The sequence below is a fragment of the Talpa occidentalis genome, unplaced genomic scaffold, assembly GCF_014898055.3.
Source record: "Talpa occidentalis isolate TD23 unplaced genomic scaffold, MPIMG_talOcc4v2.1 talOcc4.7, whole genome shotgun sequence".
Lineage (NCBI taxonomy): Eukaryota > Metazoa > Chordata > Mammalia > Eulipotyphla > Talpidae > Talpa > Talpa occidentalis.
The window spans coordinates 111,290,421-111,314,261 of record NW_023605083.1 but is presented as its reverse complement, the minus strand read 5'-3'; the positions used below and the strand labels follow the sequence as shown (position 1 = coordinate 111,314,261).

Below are 23,841 nucleotides of genomic sequence, written 5' to 3'. Positions count from 1 at the left end.
TATCTGACACATGAAAATTGTTTAATGGAATGAATAAATAAAAATGAAAAAAGAACAATTGGAGACTTGGTTTTCTGCATATCAATAATCTGGAAGTTCTGAAAGCCTCCTTATTTGAAAATAGTACCAACATCCTTTTAATATGAACTGATATCCCCCTCACCCCAAATTCCAACTTGAAAATAGTCTGAGATCCCCAAGTTATCTTTGAGGCCTTACATTGCAAAGTTTATTCCATTTCTTAGGATAATGCATCAATTTGTTTCTCAATAGAAATCTGTTCTGTCAGTTAAAAATACTCCATGGTGGTAACTATTGCACAAGCCACAGTGGAAAATAAAATCCAGTATGGACTGCCAAAATTATAGCCTACTAAGAAGAAATGGTAATATACATAATATGCTCATTATAATAGTGTAGTGAAAAGTACGCTGAACTTAGAGCCAAAAAGTGTAGGTTCAAACCTGGTCCTCACCGTTTGCTAGTTGGGTGGCACTGGGCAGAGTTAGTTATGTTTCAGAGCCCACCTAACTTGATTTTCATCAGATGAAGTGGGTCTCACTCAGCTTGCCTTATAAACTTCAAGTTCTGTATCAATATTATAGAATGAAAATTTATTTTGCTGGAGTACTTACTACATGCCTGTCATTCTGTTAAGTATTTTTTTATAAAGATTGTATTTATGCATGCAAGAACTGGTGTGTAAACGAGAGGTATGGAGGGTGAGAGGATTCACCAGAGAGAGCAGGCAGCAAAGCAGGTGGATCTACTGAAATATACCGCTGAGGGGAGCAGTGGGTGAGAGAGGAGAGGTCTGCTGCCCCATGTGGGTCAGCTCCCTGGTCGGCTGGGGCTTGAACTTGTGTTGCAGTGGTTGGGGATAGCTTGATAGTGCTGTCTTTAACCCCTGTGCTGCCAGGGAGGCCCTATTAAGCATTTTAAAGATGAATAAGCCCAAATGCAGTATTCCTCCTAATGTCACATGGGATCTCTTTCTTCCTATTCCATTGCATTTTATTTAACAATTACAAATCCTTTTTTGGAAAATACTTCAAAATTACCCAGAAAGTGAGAGTTTCATATCCTTATATTTGTTATTATATAGACTGCTGCTCTGTAAATGTGGACGGCTATTGTATAGACAGACCATAACTTAGACCCCTCTATCGCCTAAGCAGGATTTTATTTCAGAGAGACAGGATGTCTATATGTCCCAGCTCCTGGTCCAGTGAAGTAGGTTTGCTAAAGAGATACAAATGAATGTTGTCTGAGTAACATGTTCATCTATAAAGTGCCCGCGCCAACAGTCAGCACCGTATGACCTCTCATCGCCTCGGAATCAGCTGTGTGAAACACTTGGCGTCATATAGCCCAAACATTCAAACGCTGGACTCGGTTTTTTAAATTTTCATATGGGTATTTGGCACTCAGAGAACAGCTAACTTCAGCCTGGACTACAACATCCAAGGATTGTTTAAACATGGGATTAATCTGGACTTTCTTAGGGGAAATGTTCCTTTCAACATCACTTTCTACAACAGTAATCGGTCCTGTTTTAGAATAGCTTTGTCAAAACAATAAGAATGCCTCCTCCTCTGCTGTTATCATTTGCCCATTCTTTTCCCCTCCGTTGCTCTAATTCAGGCCCCACCATACCACCAGGTCTGCTTTGGTTAGGTGACTAACCCTCTCTTTGGTTCTTGCCTTCCACATGGCATCTGTCTAATGCATCTCACCATCATTTCAATGCAATTTGCCTGCTGCAAAAATTTGCAGAGCCTCATGTACAACATAGTTCAGATGCATTAGGTCTTCCAGAATCTGCTGTCTACAATGGAGGGAGAAAGCACAAAAAAGAAATCAGGCTGTCTTTTTTCTAACTCTGGTTATCCAATAATCCACAGTCGAGCTGTGTGTGTGCCTTTAAAAGAGTTGCTTCCCTTCTCTGGATTAAAGTTCCCTTGAAAGTGAAATGAATGACTGGACTAGATCAGAGATGCCAGATGAGTGGTATTCAGGCACCATTTCTTACATACAATGCCTTGAAATTCACCATTTATCAATCCTTGACTTTTTCCCACTGAGCACTAATGAGCTACAGAATCATCCATGAGACCCTTGCAGCAGATCAGAGTTAACCCTTGAGATCAAAGCCCTTTGACCTCCCTGGATGGATGATAGCTAAGATTGTTTCCTGCTCTAGCATTCCACAATTCTATAGTCTTCGCCATCTTACCCACTTCATGTTCTCCATGCAAAATCCACTGTGGACAACAGCATTAGGACACATCCCCAATATATTTGAAACATTTTGAGCCATTGGAATACCCCTTCACAGTCTTCAGTTACAATCCTACCCATCTACATAGTTCAGGTGGGCTCCATTCTCCTGGGAAATCTTTGCTAGTACCCTGGTTGGAGCGGCAATACCCTGTACTCCTAAATCTCCATAAAAGCTTTTCATTCAATTATAAGAGCATGTTGAGGACAAGCTCTGTACCATCTCTCTGACCTTTTTGACATCTGTATTTAATGATATTTGTGTAGCTCTCTTAGCCCTCTTCCAGACCATCAACTCCTATAATTTAAAGATAATCATCCTGTGTTTAAATTCTGGTTGTTCTTCTTCATTGTTGTGAGTGTCTAGACAAGTAAGCTAATCTAATTGTTGGCAGCCTCCTCTGCCATCAAGTCTGCCCTCTGGAGCTTGCCTTGTTTCCATAATGGCAGCATCATCTTCCAGTTGGGCTGCCTAGACCTCCATGTCATTCTGGGCATCCCTTTCTCTTTTATTATTCATTCAGTCTTTCAACAAAGGCAATTGACCACACCATCAAACTCTATTCACAGTTAATAGACTTCTCCTGTAACCAGTCCTGGTCAAGCTACCTTAATTTCTCTAATGGTTAACTGCCAACTACACTCCACTTGTGTATAAATAATTCTTGTCTGTCATACCAGCCAGAGCTGCTACTTTTCAGGGGATGGAAGCCTATTTGGAAAGGTTGAGGAATGATCTAATAAATGGAGATAACAAGCTTTAGATAATTGTTTCTAGAATTTTGACTGTAAAGAAAACCAGAGACTGTTACCTTTGTAGAGTGATCTCAAACCGAGTGTTGCTTTCTCGTGTGTTGGTAGGGTGACAGCAGAGCCTGCTTGAATATTGCAGCGGGGGCGGGGGACAGTTGGAGATGCAAGAGAAAGTGAGAACTAATGACTTCTGAAGAAAGACAAAGGGCTGACAGCCATGACATGACAATGTGCCTGGTGTTTTGCCCTTGGGTGAGAACAGGGACATGTCCTCCTTGTAATCAAAGGAAAGGAGCAAACAAGAGTACGGAGGTAGGAAGTTTTGTGGATTTGGCAAGAGAAATAGTGTTTCCATTTGGGAGCTCCTTTTTTCTTTATGAAATCTGCCTCCTGCAGACTCTGTCACTTTCTCCTCTTGCTTAAGTACCTATCTCCCCAACTGTGAAGAACAAGAGTGAACAAGGATGGAAGGTTGTAGCATGAATAGGAGATTCGAGGAGAGCAGAAAAGCAAAGTGATTGACTATAGAGACAAGGTGTGCTTTCTGGAGACCCCAGGGGACATTCATTGCCAAGCCATGTTGAGGGCTCAGCTTAAAGGTGATTCCATCTTGTTGTCTCTGCTCTTTTGACACAGGTGTGCCCTACTGGCATCCTCGTTGCTGAGCCCTTACGATAATAATTCTGGGGAAGCAGCAGGGAAAAGAAGGCCTGTTGCAAAGGCAGTCCTTCTAATAGTTGACTCATTGATTTTGGTCAATCTGATGTTCTATTAAAAAGCTTAGACTGCAGGGATTGTGTTAATAGGAGAACAGCCCTGATTAAGCCAATCTGGAAATTCCATGTAGATCAGTATCAGTCTTACTGATACTAGAGAGAAGAAACCTTTGAGTTCTGAGAGTTGTCTCCTGTTCTGAGACTCTGGGATCCCTGTGCCTTCCTTGGCTCATCTTGAACAAAAAAAAATAGAAGTATCTTCAAAAAATGATCTTGGAGGTCAAAGAAAATGATGATTAGTCAAAACACTCTTCCACACATTCATTCAACATTTATTGAGCTCCCACTATTTTCAAGGGTCTGCCAAGGATTCAAAGTGAAATAAAGCAGGCTCCCTGTCTCCACAGGGTTACCTGCTCAGTTGAGGAGATAGGTAATTAAGCAAATCATGACCAGTTAGTTGTAAGAATATGAGAATATAAAGGAGAAAGTGACAGTCTGCAGGAGGAAGAGAGGATGATGGCATCTGAGTGGGTCATCAGGAGGTATGGAGATGCACACAAAGCTAGTCTTTGTGAGATATCTTAAGACATCAAATGACCCCACATAGATCTGCTTACCTGCCCTTACCACCACCACACACTCAACTCACGCTGATAGAAGTCCATGGAAGACTGATTTTTGAACTGATCTTCTGCAGCTGAAAGGGAATGGAAAGCAGGAGGTGTTCCTGGTAACCAAGCATTGTGGGAGCTGAACCCCAGGGAAGATTTTGAGTCCCAGAAGGAAGCAGGCCAGCACCAGGAAATGAACTAGATGTGAAGTAGCCTGGCATTGTCACTGTAAGGCTTCTCTTTGGAAGCAGAAATGCTGCAAGGCCTTGTCTCACGTCCTCCTCCTGGGCCTTTGCACATGTTCTCTCCTTTGGCCGAGGTGAGGAAGGGGTGAGGGACTAGGTCAGAGAGCCTGGAGTGAGTGGTTTCATTCATGCCAGGGAGGGAGCAATGCGCAGGCAGGATCCTGTCTCTAGCATTAATCAGCCTAGTGGATGAGCCAGAAGCCTGCTTCTCCCTGTGCCCTAAGTAATGCCTTCCACCCCAGTAGACTCTGTGCAAACTGACTGTCTACAGCAATGCTTATACCAGCAGCAAGATGAGCAGCCAGTGGCATTCCAGGAAGTTGTGTTGTTTATCCCCAAACTACCTCTCCATTTGTGTGTAAATGAATCGCATGATTCATTTTCCATAAACAGCGTGGGTGAACAGAAGGGGAAAAAATCCAAAGACTGGGGACTGGCATTTCACTTTGTGGAAACTGCCAAGGAAAAGTTATTTTCTTTGTTTTGGCATCCCTCTGAGAAGAGGCCAAGTCTTGAAACAAGAGGTTGTCCACAGCTGGGTCACATCACCCAGAGTCTGGGTCTTCACACGGACCCATTAAGGCTGTCTGGGCACAGATGTGAGCATAGAAGAGGAGACAAGAAAGAACAGGGAAACATGATTAAAATGCAACTCTACTCAGACCAATGCTGGGGTCTTGAGAAGGAAGCTCTCAGGAGGCAGAGCTAGCAAAGGAGCCACAGAGGGGGGTCTCTGCCCTGGCTTTGCTATTCATCATACTGAGATTTAACCTCCTTGATCAAGACCTTCCAGAATTTGACTCCCAGCCAAATGAAATGTTCAAACAGCTTCCTGGGAAGAGCTATATCCAGCAGATTCAGGATCAGGAAGCAGCAAACAGGTGTCAAACTTAGTCTGAAACATAAGGCAAGGCCATGGAAGCTTCTGAGGTCATGCTAGGAGGTTGCAATGAGAGCCCAAGAGCCGGAAAAACATGGCTGATGTCAACTCAGAGTCCAGAGGCCTCACCCAGGATTAGGAAGTAGGGGCATTGCCAAGGAATTGGAGACAGGAGCACAGGGAGGTTTTGCTGGGACAAGTTGTTTGGCAGGGTGAGTCCAACTGGGGCTTCCGGAGAGTGTGTGAGAGGGAGAACTTTCTCAGCTGGCCCCTGTCCCATGCTGTCTTAAAGGCAGTACCTGACACCTAATACTACCGGTCAGGCAGAGCCCATTTCAGGAAGCCGCGTCTAACCAGGCCAAGCGAGAGGGACAGGCCCTTCCTCTGAGAGTATATAGCATCTGTTGTCTGCACCACACATTTAGCTCTTGGCAAACACTGCCTGTGTGGTTAGGTTTTCATCCCCACCACTGTGATAAAGGGTCCTGGAGGGTAGGAGTTGCCTCACTGGGGTTTCTATAACCAGCATCCTGCCCAGAGCCTGGCCTGCAGCAAGAATTCCAATTATAGATGTTGATCAGCTTACTTCACCCATTTCCCTAGACCTCTCTCTGACCTCAAGTCAAGTCTCTTAAACTGGGATCTTCACCAGAACAGATTGGGAATTAGTCAATATTTTATCAACTAACTCCAAGAATCCCTGTTTTCGAACAGTGGCTGCAGATATTATGGTGTCTGTGAATCTGGCGTTAGCTGCCTCTTGGTTCTCACTCGTGACCCCTTTCTGTGCTCCTGGGCTCTGCCATGTTGCTGCAGATCTTGGCATGACACCCTTCCTCACCTTCATCGAGTCTTTACTTCCCTTGTCAACAAGGCTTCCTTGTCCTTCCTACTTTATGCTGCCCCAGCTGTCTCTTCTTCTAGTCCTTTAAGCCCTCCCGCCCCCCCCCCCATTCCTCACTGTCCCCCGTCACTAGAAAGTAAATCCTGAGAGGGCAAGGATTTGTGTCTGTTTTTCTTACTGCTGCATCTCCAGCATCTAGAACAATGCCTACCCGGAGAAGGTACTCAATGAACATCAGGTGAACAAATGAATATTCAAGAAAGACCTGGGGAACAGCAACACAGATCCCTGAACCCACTACAGAGGGTCTGACCCTGAGTATTAATTACCACACTAACATTCTTCACAACCTCCCCTGAGTGGTCTTGGCCATGGGCAGTTCCGCCCTGCTTTCCCGTATGCACCTGAGCCCTGGGGAGGACCAGAGTAGGGGGGTGCTAGTCTCCCCCCATGCCACCTGCCAGGTTCCTCTGCGGTCCCTGTGCGCTCTCTGCACTCACTGCCTTCCCAGGAATCCTTGGGTCAGCCTGGCAGTCTGGGCAGCAGTTGGGAGGGGAGGGCCTGCACTCTTTCCCTAGAGGGTGTCATCTCTTTGCCCACCTTTTTCTATTTCCTGGGCTGGCCAGGGAGCCAGATGCCCCTGCGACAGCAGTCTGTTGCCAGCAGTCCTTCAAAGGCTAGTGCACCCTTCTGCCCTCCTGCGACACTTGTCTGCGGAGCCTTCTGGAAGCTCAGCCAGGGGACACCGGACCTGACGCCACTTGGAATCCCCCCGCAAGTGTACAGACCAGTCACGTTCCGGGACAGCTGGACTGCAGGAGGGAGAGTGCTTGAGATTGGTTTTCAAACCTCCCAAGTGAGTGATCTTTTAGTGAATTGCTTGAGGCCTCTTAGGCTAGGCCTGATGCAATTATTTGCATTACCCCTCCTCAGGAGTCCCTCTGCACCCGGCCGGGGGGACAGCTTCTACCCCTTCTCATCATCAGCCCCGGTGATTCATGGTTGCTTCTGCTGCATGCATCAGCTGTTCGTTCCTGCTAAGGGTCCTCTAATTAGAGTGCGAGACCTGCAGCGCCCTGCTTGGGTTTGGCGCTAAGAAGCCCCCAGGGACACTCAGACCCTGTCGACCCCCCTCAAATCTATTCATTTACTCCCAAGTCAGAGAACAAGGATGAACAAAGATTGATCTCCCCAGTTGAATGCCCCCTTTTCCTTCCCCTCCCCCAGACTGAATGTCCATGTTTGAAAGCTAAGCTTAACCCAGGGGATTTGGCAGGTGGTGGCAGGGGTGGGTTTTACTCAGGTCAAAATTAGTCTGTCAGGCACATAAGCTCAAGTGGACCTTTCTTTCTTTTTTTCTTTCTTTCTCTCTCTCTCTCTCTCTTTTTTTTTTTAATTGGAAAGGTCTTGTCTCCTCTACACTCTAATTTCTTCTCCTGTACCCTGACCACCTCCACTCCACTTTGGGGGTAAAGATTAATAAGAGCAAAACTATCTGTATCATGTTTGCATTAAATAAGTATTTCCCAGTTTTCAGATCCAGATCATTTTCTCCCATTATTCTCTAAGAAAAACTGTGTCTTGTCTCCTGATCTCTGCCAGATTTTAGCTACATGACATGTAATATCAAAATTGGGTTCCTTAACTTCTTATTCTTCATGTTGTGAATTTTAGGCGAGAAAAGGCTCTGCACATACAGTATTGTAAGTTGGGACTTTGAGCACTAGACTGAAAACTTTTTTATAAAGAGGGAGACAATAACAAAAAATAACTTCAGCTTGTTGGGGGTGAATGCACTGCCACTCACAGCTGTTTATACACCCGAGGTCTCTGCCCAGACTTCATGGTGTCAAGAAGATAATGCCTGTGTGACTTTGGGTCTGTGTGGTGGTAGGCTCGGTCATTTGGGGAATCCACTGCACAATTTGCAGGGTACTCTGGATCATTATCAGGAATGAACAACCCAGCTCATGGAGCCAGACTGCCAGGTGGGCCTGCAAGATGCAGCTGGTGGACCCAGATTCCCCACCCCCCCCTTCCTTCCCTGGATAAAACACCCTGTTGCCATCCACCCCTACTTCTCCCCACCGTTCAGCACTAGCCCCTACCTCTCCCTCCCTCCTCTGATCACTCAGCTCCGCTGGCTCCCGTTGCTCCAGCTGTAGAAGTTTCCAGCTCATGCATTCAGTTATCAATCAATGGCGATCTGAGCTGCAGTTGGGCTGGAGCGGACAAACCAGCCTTTCTTTCTGCCAACAGGGAATGCTTGAAATAACTAGACACACAACTCTGATTGATGCAGCCACAGTTTACACACCACACTTCAGACGGTCTGAAATGGCTGGAATTAATAGCCTATTATTAAACAGTGGGGATGGGGGTGGGGAAGGGAAGAGGAAAGACAAGAAAATACCTTTTTATGATCTTCTCATTTAAATCTATTTATTTGATTTTTGTAGAGTGTGATGTGACTGGGGAGCAGGGGGGATATGTAGTGGTGGTTGCGGGGTGTTCTTACCACCCTGCTGTGAGTCCCCTGGGGGGTTCCAGCCAGCTTGGCACCAACCTACCCACGGCATTTTTTTTGTAAATGATGCAAATCCATGTGGTTGGCCAGGGAGGGGTTAAAGAGACTGGGGCTCCGGATGGAGGGGAGCAAGAGTGGTGGGGATTGCTTGGTTCACTTGCTTTCATGCCAGGCTCTGCTAGCCAGCTGCAGAGAGGGGAAATGGAGTTTAAAACCCCTGGTAAGAATTTTTTCCTTGATCTGAACATTGTTTAAATTCCTGAAGTGGGTGATCCCTGTAATAAATACCTTGGACTTTGTAAGACAGATATATTTACTCAAGTTTAAAGTTTGGATTTGATGGATATGCACTTGGGAATGCATGGGATTGGAGTGTTTGTTCTATGTTGGAACCCGTTCAATGCGCACAAGGAGTTAAGAGAACTCCATTTATAGCAAAACAGAATGTCTTAACCATTCCTTGTGGTCACTGTGTGAGGGAGTGTGCTTCATCCCATATTTTGAACACCACTAGTCCTCAAAAGACATTAAGTGACCGGGATGAGAGAGGTCCAGCCCAGGTAGCCGAAGTACTCTCTGGAGACTTGTGTGCAAATGAAGCCTTGAACTAGACCACCTGCCTTAATGCAGGAAAATGCTTCTTGTAGGAGAGTAGAGTCTACAGCAAAGAACACAGGTGGGGGAGAGAGCTGGAAACATCTATATGTTCCAATTCATGTCCTGTTTTCCTATGAGGTAGCTGGCTTGGCTGTGATTATATATTATAGAAGATTCATCCTGTCATTTGAAATGCAAATTCTCTCAGGACACAGTGCCACTTGCCTAGATCAGAACACTTGATATTCCCCTAAACAATACCATCCCAACCCTGCCACCCCTTGAACAAAACAAGCACGACTAGTAGGTACAAGAAAGCCAGGTTGGAGTTTCCAGGAACTCAAGCAGCCATGGCCTTCTTCCACTGTAAAAAAAATAAATAAATAAAAAATCACATGGAAATTATCCCACAGCCCCCAGGCCCACCAGCCCTTCTCTCCTTGGTGAACTACAGCCTTATCCTGGACTGGAAGAGTGAACAGCTAACTGCTCACCACGGCTGCACTCGATGATTTGATGTGGTTTTTCCCATTCAACCTGTGCTAGAGCTCCAGGACCTTGCTGAGCTTGGGGCAACCAGGGGCTCACTTTCCAGGGGACACCTGTGGGTGGCTCTGTGCACTCTGCTGCTGGCCCATGACCCAGCTGGAGTTTAGATCTCATGGGTGGAGTGAGTTCCCATCTTCTCATGATGGAATTGTGATACAATTCCAAGCCCAAGCTCCCCTTGGGCTTGAATGGGCCTCTCAGAAACAAGATCCAAGAGTAACTTGGAGATTCCTGGCCCATCTGCCCTAGAAAAGAGATTGCAAGCGGGTATTTTTCATAACTAGCCTTTAATTAACTCCCCTCTTCTACCTGGCGCACAAGATTCTGGTGGCGGGGAGGGGGTATGCCCCTACAGAATTTGTTTGCTACAATCAGAAACTGTGTCTAAGGATAAGAGATCAATATGACATTTGTTTAAGAAAGTCCATGCCTTCCACAGGCTGCCATACATGGTGTTTGCAACAAAAGGACTAAAGGTATGAAAATATATAATTATTTTCTACCATGTGGGTATTACTTTTTCTAACTGCCCAAGTTCCAAATGTTACCATAGCTGTCAACACAGGTTTGGTTCTGGTTATTTTTAAGTTGCTGTGGATTTTTTTTTTTTTTTTACTTTTTTTTTAAGGTTACTTCCAAGAGGGTGTTTTCTAGTTAGGGGTGTGATTCAGTTGTCATTTAAGGGAAGTCACAATGGAAGTGATTATAATACTATTTGCAAATCATTCCTTTTGTTCATGTAACCAGCCCTTTACATTAGGGGACCATTGGTCTCTTGGGGGAGGCAGGTGCCCCTCCCCCTCCCCCACAGGTCCTCACCCGCTTTATTGTAAGCAAGTAAAAGATCCTAAAGCATTATAGGAGTTTTCAAAGGGAAAGATGGAGACTTAGCCTGGGTTACCTTTCATTGAAACCTGGGACTGTCTGACCAGCCTTTACGCATTTGGTTAGGATACCACGTGATGGTTGGCACCAAGAAGACCAGCAGAACTTTTTCAAAAATTTAAAGTTATTATTTGGAAGACAGATCAGGATGCCCATTTACACTATATCACTGGCTATCTAAAGTTATTGATATAAATAATGGATAACAAGCTAATTTTGCTGATGTGTGCACACATTTCAGGCCTTGCATTCCTGAATAGAGGCTAACAGGTTCAGATTTGAGGTTCTAGTAATTCATCAGTTTATTATTAAAATTACCTAGAACTTGCTTAAAATGTGGACTTAAGAAGGTGCTTAAAATTCTCTGGGCTTCTCCCAAGTCAGACTCTTTCAGGGTGAGGCTGGGGGACTATATATTTTTAATCTTGATCTGGAAGGCTAGCAGGAACTTTATCCTGAGAGTAGGAGGGAAAGGCATTCCAGCAAGCAGAATGCATTAGTGGAAAGCCAAGGGTGGAAGGAAGAGAATGGGTTTTGTTTGGTTTTTGCTGCACACCTGTCTTTGACATGTTCATCATGGAGGGTGTAACACAAAGGTTCCCCGAACCCCTTTAAACATGGGTTTCTTCATCATAAGAAAACGGTCCCTTGAATCATACTTTAGGAAATGCTAGGCTAAGAAAATGAGAAGATAGAATAGATTTCCTGTCAACACTTCTGAGCCCTTGGTAACAGAGGGGAGTGGAAAGCAAAGCCCCTTGTGTGTTTCCTCCTCCAGTAGCAACAGGCTGGACTTCCGCCAGGTCCCTGTGCTCACTGGTTGCTCTAGGAGCATCCTGGCCTTGTCTGAAATGCTGCACTCAGTGACAACTTGAAAAAGAGAACATTTTTTCCAAAGTGCAAGGGGAAAAAAAAAAAAAAACAGCAGGCAAGACTTGGGATGAACCATTTGTAGGATCTATAGAATGAAACTTACCTCTTTGCCCTCTAGGGCATCCTGGGAAAACAGATCTAAAAGGTAGGCAGGCCATCTCAGACCTGGATTTTGTGTCTATGTGTGTGGTTGGGGAGTCTTTTTTTCCCTAGTTTTATTGAGGCAGCATTGGTTGACAGTGCTGTATGTGATCTAGAGGTACAGCGCCACAATTCTCAGGTGTGTGTAATCACAGCAGTCCTCCATAGTCCCTCTTATCCCCTCCCTACTCTGCTCTGCCTCCTCCCTCCCCTGCCTTATTCTATAGCCAGATTTCTAGAGTTTGATATTGATTAGCTTTTACCTGACTCTTTGGTTTTTCTCTGTATTCCACAAATAAGGGGTATGTATATATATATGTATATATACACACATGTATACATACAGATAGAGCTATAGATATATAGAGATATATATAATCTTGACTCCATTCAGTACCTATCTTTCTCTTTCTGACTTCTTTCACTTAGCACTGTCCCATCCAGTTCCATCCAGGTTGTCACAGATGACAACGTTTCATTTTCTTTTCATAGCTGAGTAGTAGTCCTTCATGTGTGGGTAACACATGATCCTGCCTGATTCACTCATCTGTCTTTGGGTACTTAGGTTGTTTCCATAACTCAGTTATTATCAATAGTGTTGCAGTGAACCTAGTCACATATATCCCTTTGAAAAGTGTTTTTGCATTATTTGGGTAGATGATACCTAAGAGTGGGATTTCTGAATCATACACTAAAAATCATATGATTTTTAATATTGATATTTTGAGAAATGACCATGCTGTTCTCCTTAGGGCTACACCAACCTGCCTTCCCACCCCAATGGACAAGGGTTCCCCTGTCTCCACATCCTCACTACATCTGTTGTTTCTGGTCTTTGTGATGTGGGCCATTCTCACAAGTGTTAGGTGGTGAGACCTGGATTTTTATCCCTGCTCTGCTTCTCACAAGCTGTGTGACCTTGGGAAAGTCACTTAATCCATCTAAATCTCAGTGTTTCATCTATAAAATCAAATTACTATCTACACAGATTCTCAGAGGAGTAAATGAAATCATGTTTGCCAGGTGCCCAGCCCCGAGCCTGGTGCTTAGTGGGGACTTACTAAGCCTAAAAAAAATTCCTTCTTTCCTCCCTGAGATCAGGAAATGAAAGTAACATCCTTTAACCTGATTTCAGCTTGTTGTGTGTCGTAGGAAATCTAATGGAAGGAGCTCATCCTTAGCTTGATTAGCGTAATTAATCTGTTGATGACTAATCAGAGAAGGTGTTCAATAATTACTTTTATGTGACTGAATAGTTGTATACAATAAATGAAAAACAAAGCCATAGATTCACTGACGAAGAAGTATTAGGTTGCTGGAAAAGCCCTGACACATTTTTGCTTGAAAAACAAAAAATACGTCATGACTTTTCTGACAACCCAAAATTTAATAGGAGACTCATGTCACCCTTTATTCATCTTCTATGTGGAGTCTTGGAGGGAGCTCTTTGGCTTCTCTGTACCCTTTATTTGACCTCCCCCAAGAGAAGGGTGGTCACTGAGAGCTCATTAGACCACATTTTTCTAGCGAGCGGGGTCACTTCCTGTCTCTGAGATAAAAGTATGGACAGAAAGACCTTATTGGAACAACCATTCTTTGTGCTGCTTGAGATGAGGTGTGTGAGTTTGTCTGTGGTCTGCATCCATGCTAATGATTGAGTTAGCCGATTCAAAGTCTCCTCTATGATCTCAGTCATATCTCTTCACCTAACTCAAATGTGCAAACCCCATGATCCGGGGTGGAATGTTCTGAGTCTCAGGTCTGCATAGGCAACTAAGCTCTTAAGGAGAACTTTATTATAGAGATGACACTTTTGAAACTAGCCAGAGAAAAGTATTTAGCATCTAATTTATGAAATGAAATCATAGGCTCTCCCTGTATATAGTGTTTTCGTTAGTAAAACAATTATACTGTTTTCAATCCTTATTAACTCTCTTTCAGGCAACATTTATTGGTATCCCCCCTGACAACATAATTAGTATTCTAAGGATATTTTTCACCAGCTGCTTATGTCTTCAAGTTAAAAGTCAATAGCTAAATATATAGCATGGCAAGAGCATAAACAGTGAAATTGATTTTAGTACTCAGAACGACTTGATTATCTATATTTATAGCTGTAATTAGAGAAAGGCTTAATGCCTTATATAATCGGTTCTTTATTGAAAGTTTCACGACAGAGGACTTGATGCTAATTTACCTTGTAGCATCAAGGAACGGGTAGTGCTCTTTAAGCCACATCATTGGTCTTAGCTTCTAGGTTCATTAACTGCAAAATACGTTGCCCTGCATTATATATAGTACATTAAGGGCTCTTTATTGAGCAGCTTTCAAAGGAGTTTCTATTCCAATTTGCTAACATAATATATGCCTTTCCCCGGAGTCTGGTTGGCTATTTTAATCTAGGGAATGAGCGATGCTTTTTGTTATTATTAGAAAAATAACGTTAATTCTGTATAATGTCAATAACATATCTATAGCATAACATAGCAACGAATTTTCTTCCTTTCTACATGAATACCTTATTATCTAGAAAGTTTTAGAGCCTATTCCTTCATCTCTGTAATATTCTTTTAAAATCTTGGTCTTTGAATTTAAAGGGTTTTCTCCAAAGTTTTTAAAAAGATTAAATTGCCATCAAAATAGCAACAGCTATGAGTATTGAATACTAACTGAGCCAGACCCACTACAAAGAACTTTATTTTTTTTAAACATTTTATTTATGCATACAAGAACTGGGGTATAGGCCAGAGGTACACAGGGTGAGAGGATTCACCAGAGACAGCGTGGGGAGCAGAATAGGCGAATTTACTGAAATACACTGCTAAGGGGAGCAGTGGGTGAGACAGGAGAGGTCTGCTATGCCATATTGTATTTTAGCTCCCTGGCTGGGGATCAAACTCAGGCCATCGTGTCTCAGTGACAGCACTGAGACTTAACTCCTATGCCACCAGGGAACCCCCTTCCCCCAATTACAAAGAACTTTATATATGCCATTCCATCTTTGCAACAACCTGAAGATGCATACTATTATATCTATTCACAGATGAAGAAATTGAGGTCAAGGGGGAGAGGTGAAGTGACATAGCAATAAGTGGTAGTTCAGGCAGTCTGGCTCCTGAGAATGAATCCCCAGCCATCCATTACAGCCACAAACTAGTCGAATGGAGTGTCTGGTGCTCTGGTCACTGCCTGCTGCTTCCCATGGCTTGCTTTCTCTTCTCAGACTCAACAAACATTATATATGCATGTGTCACATATATGTATGCATTTCTATGCATATATATAGCTACATAGAACAAACAGTAACTTTAATTTTGATATTTAAAACTATTTCTTTGTATTTATAACTATAATTACTTAGTGATATACTCCTTTGTGTTCCAAAGTCGTTTTAAAAGTACATAGGCCTCCCTGGTGGTGCAAGGGGTTAAGCAACGCACTATGAAGCAATCTGCAGCCTCTACAGCACGAGTTTGATCCCTGGCACACCAGGGAGCAATCCACATGGCGTAGCAGACCTCTCCTGTCTCGCCCGCTGCTCCCCTCAGCAGTGTATTTCAGTCAGTCTGCCTGTTCTATTCCCCACTCTGTCTCTGGTGAATCTTCTCAACCCCCGCATCTCTGGCCTGTACCCCAGCTCTTGTATGCATAAATAAATCTTTAAAAAAAATTAAAAATGTACATATAAAGCATAGTTCCCATGATCTCATTTGGCCCTTAAATCCTCCCCAAGAAGCCGGCAGATGTTGGCTCACAGTAGCAATGGAATAACTTATCCCAGGTGAGTTCATTGTTTGTAGCAGAAACTAACCCAGAACTCCACCACAGCTGTCACTCCAGAATACCTAAGTGCTGTGAGACCTTTCCTAGGCCATCAAGCCTAGGCCCTCTGGGCTGGGCTGGGGCTTAATGTAAGAAATGTAGCATAGGGCCTCCCTGGTAGTCTAGCGGTTACATCTGAGTGCTATCACCGCTGTGAGTTTGATTCCTAGCCAGGGAGCTAAACCACATATGGAGCAGCACAACTCTCCTGTCTTATCTGCTGCTCCCCTCAGTATTCAGTATTTCAGTAGATTCACCTGTTCTGTCTCTAGTGCATCCTTTCTCTGCCCCCCCACAAACCCTCCTCCCACCTCTGTCCTACACCTGAGTTCTTCTATGCATAAACAAACCTTTTTAAAAAAAATTTAAAAAATGTAGCATGAGTTTCAGGCCCAGCGTTTGTGAAGCAGAGTAACATGGTGAATCTGTCCTCTTTTGAGGGATCCGCCATCTTTGTTTTCTTTTCCTTGGTGTCTGCCCTTGTGGTTAACTGTCTCCTTTGCACTGCTTTGGCGCTGGACCGAAACACTCATTCCAATTATCCTGCCAGGGTGCCATATGGCACATATGTATCGATGTACCCCCCCACCCCCTGTAATAGTGTGAGTTTACCTCCATATCCAGTTTCACCACAGAGCTCAGCAGTAGAAATGTTCAAACATTTATTCATTCATTTATTTGTTCTCTGTAAACATTTACTATATTGGCAACTAGAAAATATTGGAGAAAAGGGGGAAAGATTTAGAGACAAAATTCCAATTCTAATTATTTTACCATAGGACAGGGTTTCTATATACTTTGTGATACCACTTCCCCAAACTTTGGAAAAATTCCTGGGAGCTCCACCTTCTAAGAATGGTTCAGGCAGGGCTGGTCGTCCCAGAAATGGCCTACAAAGAAGTTCTTTGGGGACTTAATGTGCCCTCCAGGACAGTAGAACCTATAAAACGTGTAGGGGGGATTTCTAGGGAGGAGACCAGCGTGGCAAAGCAAACTGCTTCCTCCCACCACAGAGTTAAAAAACAATGTCCAGCCTTTAGGTTGTGGGAAAGAGAATGGTGAAATCATTCTCTGTCTGGCACAAGTTGCAGACTATTAAGTCTTTTGGGAAATGTGGACTTGTACCAATCTACGAGATTGGCCATGGCCATTTTAATATGTTTTTGAAAATCAGCGAGTGCTTAAAAACTTGTAGTAAAAGCCCTAATAAACTAAATTAGACCGGGACTCTGCCAGAATTGTATTTACCTCTTCAAGTGGAGGGTTAGGAAACCACGCTAAAAATTAAAGTAAAAAAAAAAAAGAAAGCGAGAGAGAAGGGAAGAAAAGTAATAGATCTCTGTGTTTAGGGAGTTATTTGGTTAAAAGAATTAACTGTCCGCTATCACAAGCAGCTCATTTGCAGAAGAGACAGGTGAGTGCTTTGGGTGACGTACATTCTCATGAATGATGCCACCCGCCACCCCCTTTTTTGCTTTTGTTTGGCTTTAGGAGTCTTATTTGTTTTTACAAGGGTAAGTTTGGAGGGAGAGGGATGTAGCAACTGTAGCCAGAAGAATGAATGCTTTGTGCATTGTGTATACCCGTGTAGTGTACTGAACAAGTACTAATAAGAATAAAATTATTGGAGCAAATAAAATCACATGTGCTTTTTAGTCACCTGGGAGAGGGGCTATGCCAGCCTTCTTGAGCATATAAAAAAAAATTCTCCACATCTGAATAGCATTATAGAATTTATAAAGCCTTGTACATATATTGTCATGTTTGATCCTCAACAACCCTTGATTCAGGAATGATCTGTGCTATTATCTCATTTTACAGTTCAAGGGTGGTTAAGTGGTTTATCCAAGGTTGTGGAGCTACTAGGAGGCAGTCAGACCTTCCAGCAATGTTCTGGCTCCAGAACATTTCACTGTCATGGGAACTGTGGTATGAATTTGAGCAAAAATCGCTAAAGTCATTTTGTGTAGAAGAAAAATATTTGACGTAGGAAATGGACTTCTCACCTAGTTCCCTAGACATCAGAAAAGCACAGAACTAAGGATCTCGTACATGTGAGTTCTGACACAGACTCGTGTGACCCCTTAAGATACATGGGCAAAATGAGGAACTAATAGTGTTCTGTTTCCCAAGGTGCCCATGAAGATCACATGAGATTAATGTAAATTATGGTACCTTTTTGAGAACTGGTTAGTTTTCAGACTACTTTTTCTGTCCATATCAATGAGGAGCTGGTATATTCTTTTCCTGTTGCTTTCACAAAGTGACGCAAACCTGGTGGCTTAAAACAGTCCAATTTATCTTTTAAATTCTGGAATTCAGAAGTCTAATCTGAGATGTTTGCAGTTTCTGCACTCCGTGGGGACTCTTACTTGCTCCTCTCTCCTGCCTCCCTCTCAGAAAGACCCGGGTGGTTACAGCGTCCTCACCCTCATAATCCAGCATCATCTCCTCATCTCATTGTAATTGACTAACCACCTCTACAAAGCCCCTTTAACATGTAAGGAACCTATTTTATGGTTCTAGGGGTTAGAACAGGACATCTTTGGGGCGTTGTTATTCAGCCTGCCACAGATGGGATAAAACTTGAGATTCAGCCTGTCATTTCTGCCCCAATCACAGTCATACATAGAATGATGCATCTCAGCAGCATAAGCTAGCCCACCTTCCCCTCATTCCCACTGTCCATCTCTGTTCTGTACTAATAACCTCATGCAGACACATGAAGATATCTCCTAATGAGAGAGAAGAGCAAAACATAAGAATGTTTGGAAGCTTAGAAGCAGGCACCTGAGATGCATCTCTTAGGCGCACTTTCTGTATAAGAAAGTATTTACTCAACACATTTCAACAGCTTACTAAGAGTGTTAGTATTCCATTGGCCTTCAAACTCTTCCATGTATATTTACTCTCCCATGAAGCTGTACTTTGCATGTAACACATGAAGAATACTTACCACTTTGAATGTTAAAAATTGACTTGCAATCCAGAAATCCATCTTTTTCTCCCTCACTAGACTCTATGCTCTTCTCTGTGCATTGAAGGGTCTAAGTAGCTCCTGCAGATAAGCTCTTGATAAACACTTGTAACATGAGTATCTTTTAGAGGATTCTACTATGTGTTAATGGACTGCAGAGGAAAATTCTGTGCCTCCTGCCTGCTCTTCCTTGGTCTCCATCTCTAATGTCCTCAATTCTGTTGCGTCATTACCTACAACCCATGATTCATATCAAACCCCAGTCTTTACTTAAATGCTCTGTATAAAAATCCAGGACCTGAGAAGGAAGCAGGTGATTCAACACTCAAAGCAAAAAGAAAAATTGTAAGCCTATTTCCCTCTTCCCCTAAAAGTGATTTCAGGGTTTGTGACAGCAGCCAGACTCAGAGAAAATGACTTACTCAGAATATTCACTTTGCTTCATGGAAACTTTTAGCTTTTCAGTTTCCATTCCATGATATGGGGTAGATCTATGAATGGACTCTTCCAGGCATGTCTTACAAAAATAAAGAGAAAAAACAAAAATTGCTTAGACATTGCCTACAAATAGTATGCAGATCAAATTACCAATAGATTTTAATTAGTTCCTTCCTTGATATGGCTGAACCTCTACTAACCATCACCTTGTCCAGCAGTGTGTAACACTGATGAAAAAAAAAAAAAAATCCTGACCTAACGTTGAATGGAACGACCTTATTTGAGGACCTGCTTCCCTTATATATCTTTTCATTTGAAGTCTCAATTGCCAAGAACCCATCAATGACGTGAGAGCTTTCTGTATTTTAACACTACCTTCTCTTTAAGTAGAAGTGGATGTTTCACAAGAAAAAGGTGGTATTCAGTAGGACATCCAATATTTGTAATTATGATTCCATCTGGCATATGTGTACATGTAAAGAGTTATTTCTTTATATACTCAGGCAAGAAAAGGTACTAGATACAAAGTTGGGAATTTAAGATTCAACATGAGACCCAGTTGGACTGAATCAAGCTCCTTTCAATCCCAAGATGGAGCACTCCAATGCTCATCTTCATTTGGAACCACCCAAGCTGTTCCAGGGCCTAATCCAATATTAAATACTTCAGGAAGAAGTTGTGATCAAGAAGTAGGCCATGCACATTGTCTCCTCCAACCCCCCTTTCTAATATGACATTTGAAATTCTCTTGCCAGTGGGTCACGGTGTGGCTGGGCTGGAAGGGCATTGGTAGAAGCCCTGCAGGCTGTTGACTGGCCCCTCTCACTTCACTGGCACAATTTTACTGCTGGGTATTTCCTAGTACTCCACAAAAACACTTGTGTGCGTTTGTTCAAATGAAAAGAAGATTTGTCTCCCAGGAAAACCATTTAAACATGGAGAGACTGCAATCTCATTTTCGAATATTAGGTTTCGTTTTATGACAGATCATGCTGTTTAGTATAGCATATCTATATTAAAAAGCATGAACAAGTCAGCCTTGTTCTGTCCCATTCCTGTCCCTCTCTAATGTACATTTATAAAAACACAGACATATCTGATTCCACACACACTATACAATATTTTATCGATTACAGTGAAACTTAGTTATATCGTATTTCCAGAGACTGAGAAAAGAAAACATAGAAAGTGGGAAACACTGAATTTGATTATGCTGGGCATAGGGCATTAAAGAACCAGATTGTGGGGAGGTCTTGTATGTGGGAATAATAAAAATAAGTTTCACTAAAAAGCTTTTACAAACCATGTGACAGATATTCCTAACATGTTTCTTTGCGTCTAGACGCAGCGTTCGCACAGCAAATTCCTCAGAAGGCTGCATGCAGTTAGTTTCCATGTCCTCCTGTCTGACTCCTGCCTCTCTCCTTACACTCCTGCACTCCTGACCTGGATTATTCCACTGGTCTTCCACGCAGCCTCAGGGTTCCTTCCTCTGCAGTCCTTAAGCATTCTGCAAGGTACAAATCTCCACTAGCCCTTAAAGTCACTTCGCATAATCGACTCAAGCTGTAGTCTCCAAATCACAGTTATGTACAGGACTGGCAAATCAATGAAATTTGAGGAAAACAAAAACCCTAAAGTCTTCTGATTGTCCGACTTTACATCACTCAAAGTCCTTTACACCAAGCAGAAAAACAAATGGAAAAACCAGAAGAAATATTTGCCCTATTCGCATCTCTTTGATTTAATTTTCCTATTTCACTCTTAAATGCATCTGGAAATTAGTGTTTCCTATCAGATGAGAAAGAAAGCATTTCCAAATAGATGTAAAACCATCTAGCATTTTTTCTTCTCCACTTTTCTTCTCCCCTTATCTATGTTTTCTCCCCTATCCTGTTAGTTGGTGGTTTAGACGCCAGCGTCTGTTTCTGGACTCACAGCTCTATCTCTTGTCTTCTCTGCTATTCTTCCCCAACACAAAGCTGATGGAAAGATTCGCTGTTGGAGTGTTTTAACATCAGGTGGGCTGAGCTATCCCTTTGATAATACTTTCTCTTAAATTTCTCAATTGTTCTCATTGGTCTGGTCTTCCAGGAGAGTGTCAAAATCATGTTTCAAGAGCCATCTGCATCCTACAGAGATCTTGGTTATAATTTCATTCATCCTACAAATGAATTTTGAGAAAATTTACATCTTTACAGTAGTTGGTGCTCTTAGATAGTTATGGGGCACGTTCCCCCATCTCTGCAGTTGCTTTTATTGCCTCTGACAACATTAAACTTGTTTTTTACCTAAGCCCAGTACAGCTCATGATTTGGTAGCTGCTTTATACTTTTGATGGCATTCCAAATGCAATCTTTTCCCATTATATTTTCTAGCTGGTTATTGTTGTTACAAAAGAAAGCTACTGGCATTTTAATGTTAATTTTATACCTCCTGGCCTTACTGAACTCACATATTCCAACATTTGGGGGGGCTGATTCTCATGTTTATTTAAAAAAAGATATTTTCTGAAAATGGTGATATTTTCCCCCTCTTTCCCACTAAGCAAAGGTCATAGTCCTCATTTCTGTTCTGGTTCTCATTACACTGGCTTGAACTTCCAGAACAATGTGAAACTGCAAATTCAATTTTGATCTCCCAACTTTGATGCACCTCTCTCCCCATCCCCAGCGCCAAAGATCATCACTTTTCCCAGCATTTTGATTCAACTTAATTTAATGAATTCCATCATCTCTTTGGTGCCTTGATACTAACTTTTCCACCACTGACCCCAAGGAGCTTCATCTACCAGTCAGCCCTGCTGCGCTGGTTAGGGTGGCAAATAAAATACAGGATACCAGTTTGATTTCAGATACACCACAAAAAGGTTTTTAGCATAAGTTGATCCCATGAAATATTTGGGGCACTCTTATAGTCAGATAAATGATGTGTTATCTGAGATTCAGCCTGGGTGCCCTGTGTTTTAACTCCGTAACTCTGGCAATGCTATTGGCAGTTCTAGTTGTGAAGTCAATTAAGCCAAGTTTGCTTCTGATCCCACAGCTCTATTCACATTGGGACAGTTATCTCTTACCAGTTCTTAATAATATCCTGTAATTATATATTAACCGGGTACTCCATAGCCCCAGAACCTAGTCCTGGTTTACATATCCTTGGCATTTAGGTTAAATGAACTTTAAAAATGCATGAATGATGGCAAGCAGATCATCAAATATTCACTGAGCATTACTGGAACATGCAGCCTGTAAGAAGTTTTTAATCTTAAATCAGGGAACAGGTGTGTGGCTCTACTTAACATCCAGGGAAAAGAGAAAAGGACAGTCAGTTTTCCAGATTTCCAAAATGGGATTTTTTTCTTACCTAGAAGATACAGAAGTATATCACTTTTTCTTGGATATTAGAAGGAGTCAGGAGCACTGGAGTCAGAAGATCCTGAATCCAATTCTGACTTGAACACAAATTGGCTACTTGACCCTGGGGAAGTCACTTCGCTTTCCTGGACTCAGTTTCTTCCTCTGTAAAGCAAGACAATTCGCATAGGAATGACTACCAAGCTGTTTTAGTGGTGATGTCATTCAAAAATAAAATATTTTGATATTTCACCCCAGAACCCCATTTATCCAATTCAGATGGAGGAAGAACTAGTCCATTGACGAGCCAGCAGGCCCAGCACCTCCCAATTCAATTCTGTGCCTTCTGATTAGCCCTGAAGGAACCTTCTAATATGCTGCCCTCCACGGGGCTACACAGTCTTCAAGGCCAGCATCCTATCCTCTTTTAATGCTATATGTACATGTGGTAGACAGGCCCATCTCCTGATAAGACTCAGGTACACACGTGGGCAGAGAGCAGTGTCACAGTAACCGATTATTGCTTTCTGTGCTCATTGATGAAAAGAACTCATCCCAATTAGTCAGAATTCATCCCAATTTTCTACAGTTGCACTCTCATCTAATGGGGGTAGGTAGTTACAATAATAATCTGAGATCCTGAGCTAAAGCATCACCCACAATGTTACTTTCTGTCATATAGGCTATACCTCACCTTGCATCTCCTCACAGGAGGTCCAGTCTGTGCAATAGACTACTGCAACTACCTCCAAATGAGTCTACCTCTCCACCCACTGTGGGGGCCCAGCAATCCAGCTTGCCTGCCTCTTTGAGAATGACGGCTCCAAAATGTACACTTAGTCTTGTCACAAACTTCCCAGCCTTCCCACAACTACCATAACCTAAATGCCTTCAAGACATCCTTTTGCTCCTAATATAAGCAATTCCAATGAAATCTCCCCCATCCTGCATTCTTTTCCAGCATTTTCTCTGCTCCTCAAATCCATATCCTTTCTCCCTCCAGGTTCCTAGCAGCCTTTACACATGCTGTTCCCTTGTCTAGAAAACTTTCCCCTTCCTATTTTCTTGGCTAACACACATCTTTCAGATCTCTGCTTCCTCAGCTCTGAGGAGATGGGCATGTCAAAAGCTGTCATCACATTTCAGCTCCTCCTCTTCATCTCTCTTCATCATCATTAAGAATCCACATCTGCTTATGTAATTCTTTGATCAATGTCTGTCTTCCCTACCCAACCGTAAACTCTGTGAAGGTCTATGGCTAGAACAATGCTGACACGCAATACACTTTTAATATTTGTTGATTACATTACCAGTAAGCAAGGGCTATGCATTCATACTCTTTATAAA

General features: G+C 42.8%; 1 protein-coding gene and 1 long non-coding RNA gene across 2 annotated transcripts in view; one reads left to right on the top strand and one right to left on the bottom strand.

Moving 5' to 3' along the window:
- Window positions 1-23,841, top strand: part of ANKFN1 (ankyrin repeat and fibronectin type III domain containing 1) — a 577,395-nt gene that overhangs the window by 308,560 nt on the left and 244,994 nt on the right. The gene's annotated exons all lie outside the window — the stretch shown is intronic.
- Window positions 19,049-23,841, bottom strand: part of LOC129144862 (uncharacterized) — a 69,187-nt gene continuing 64,394 nt past the window's right edge. The window contains exons 3-4 of the long non-coding RNA XR_008549602.1: window positions 22,505-22,659; window positions 19,049-19,220 (exon numbers count right to left, since the gene is read on the bottom strand). This is a non-coding gene — a long non-coding RNA (uncharacterized LOC129144862). The remainder of the gene's footprint in view (window positions 19,221-22,504; window positions 22,660-23,841) is intronic.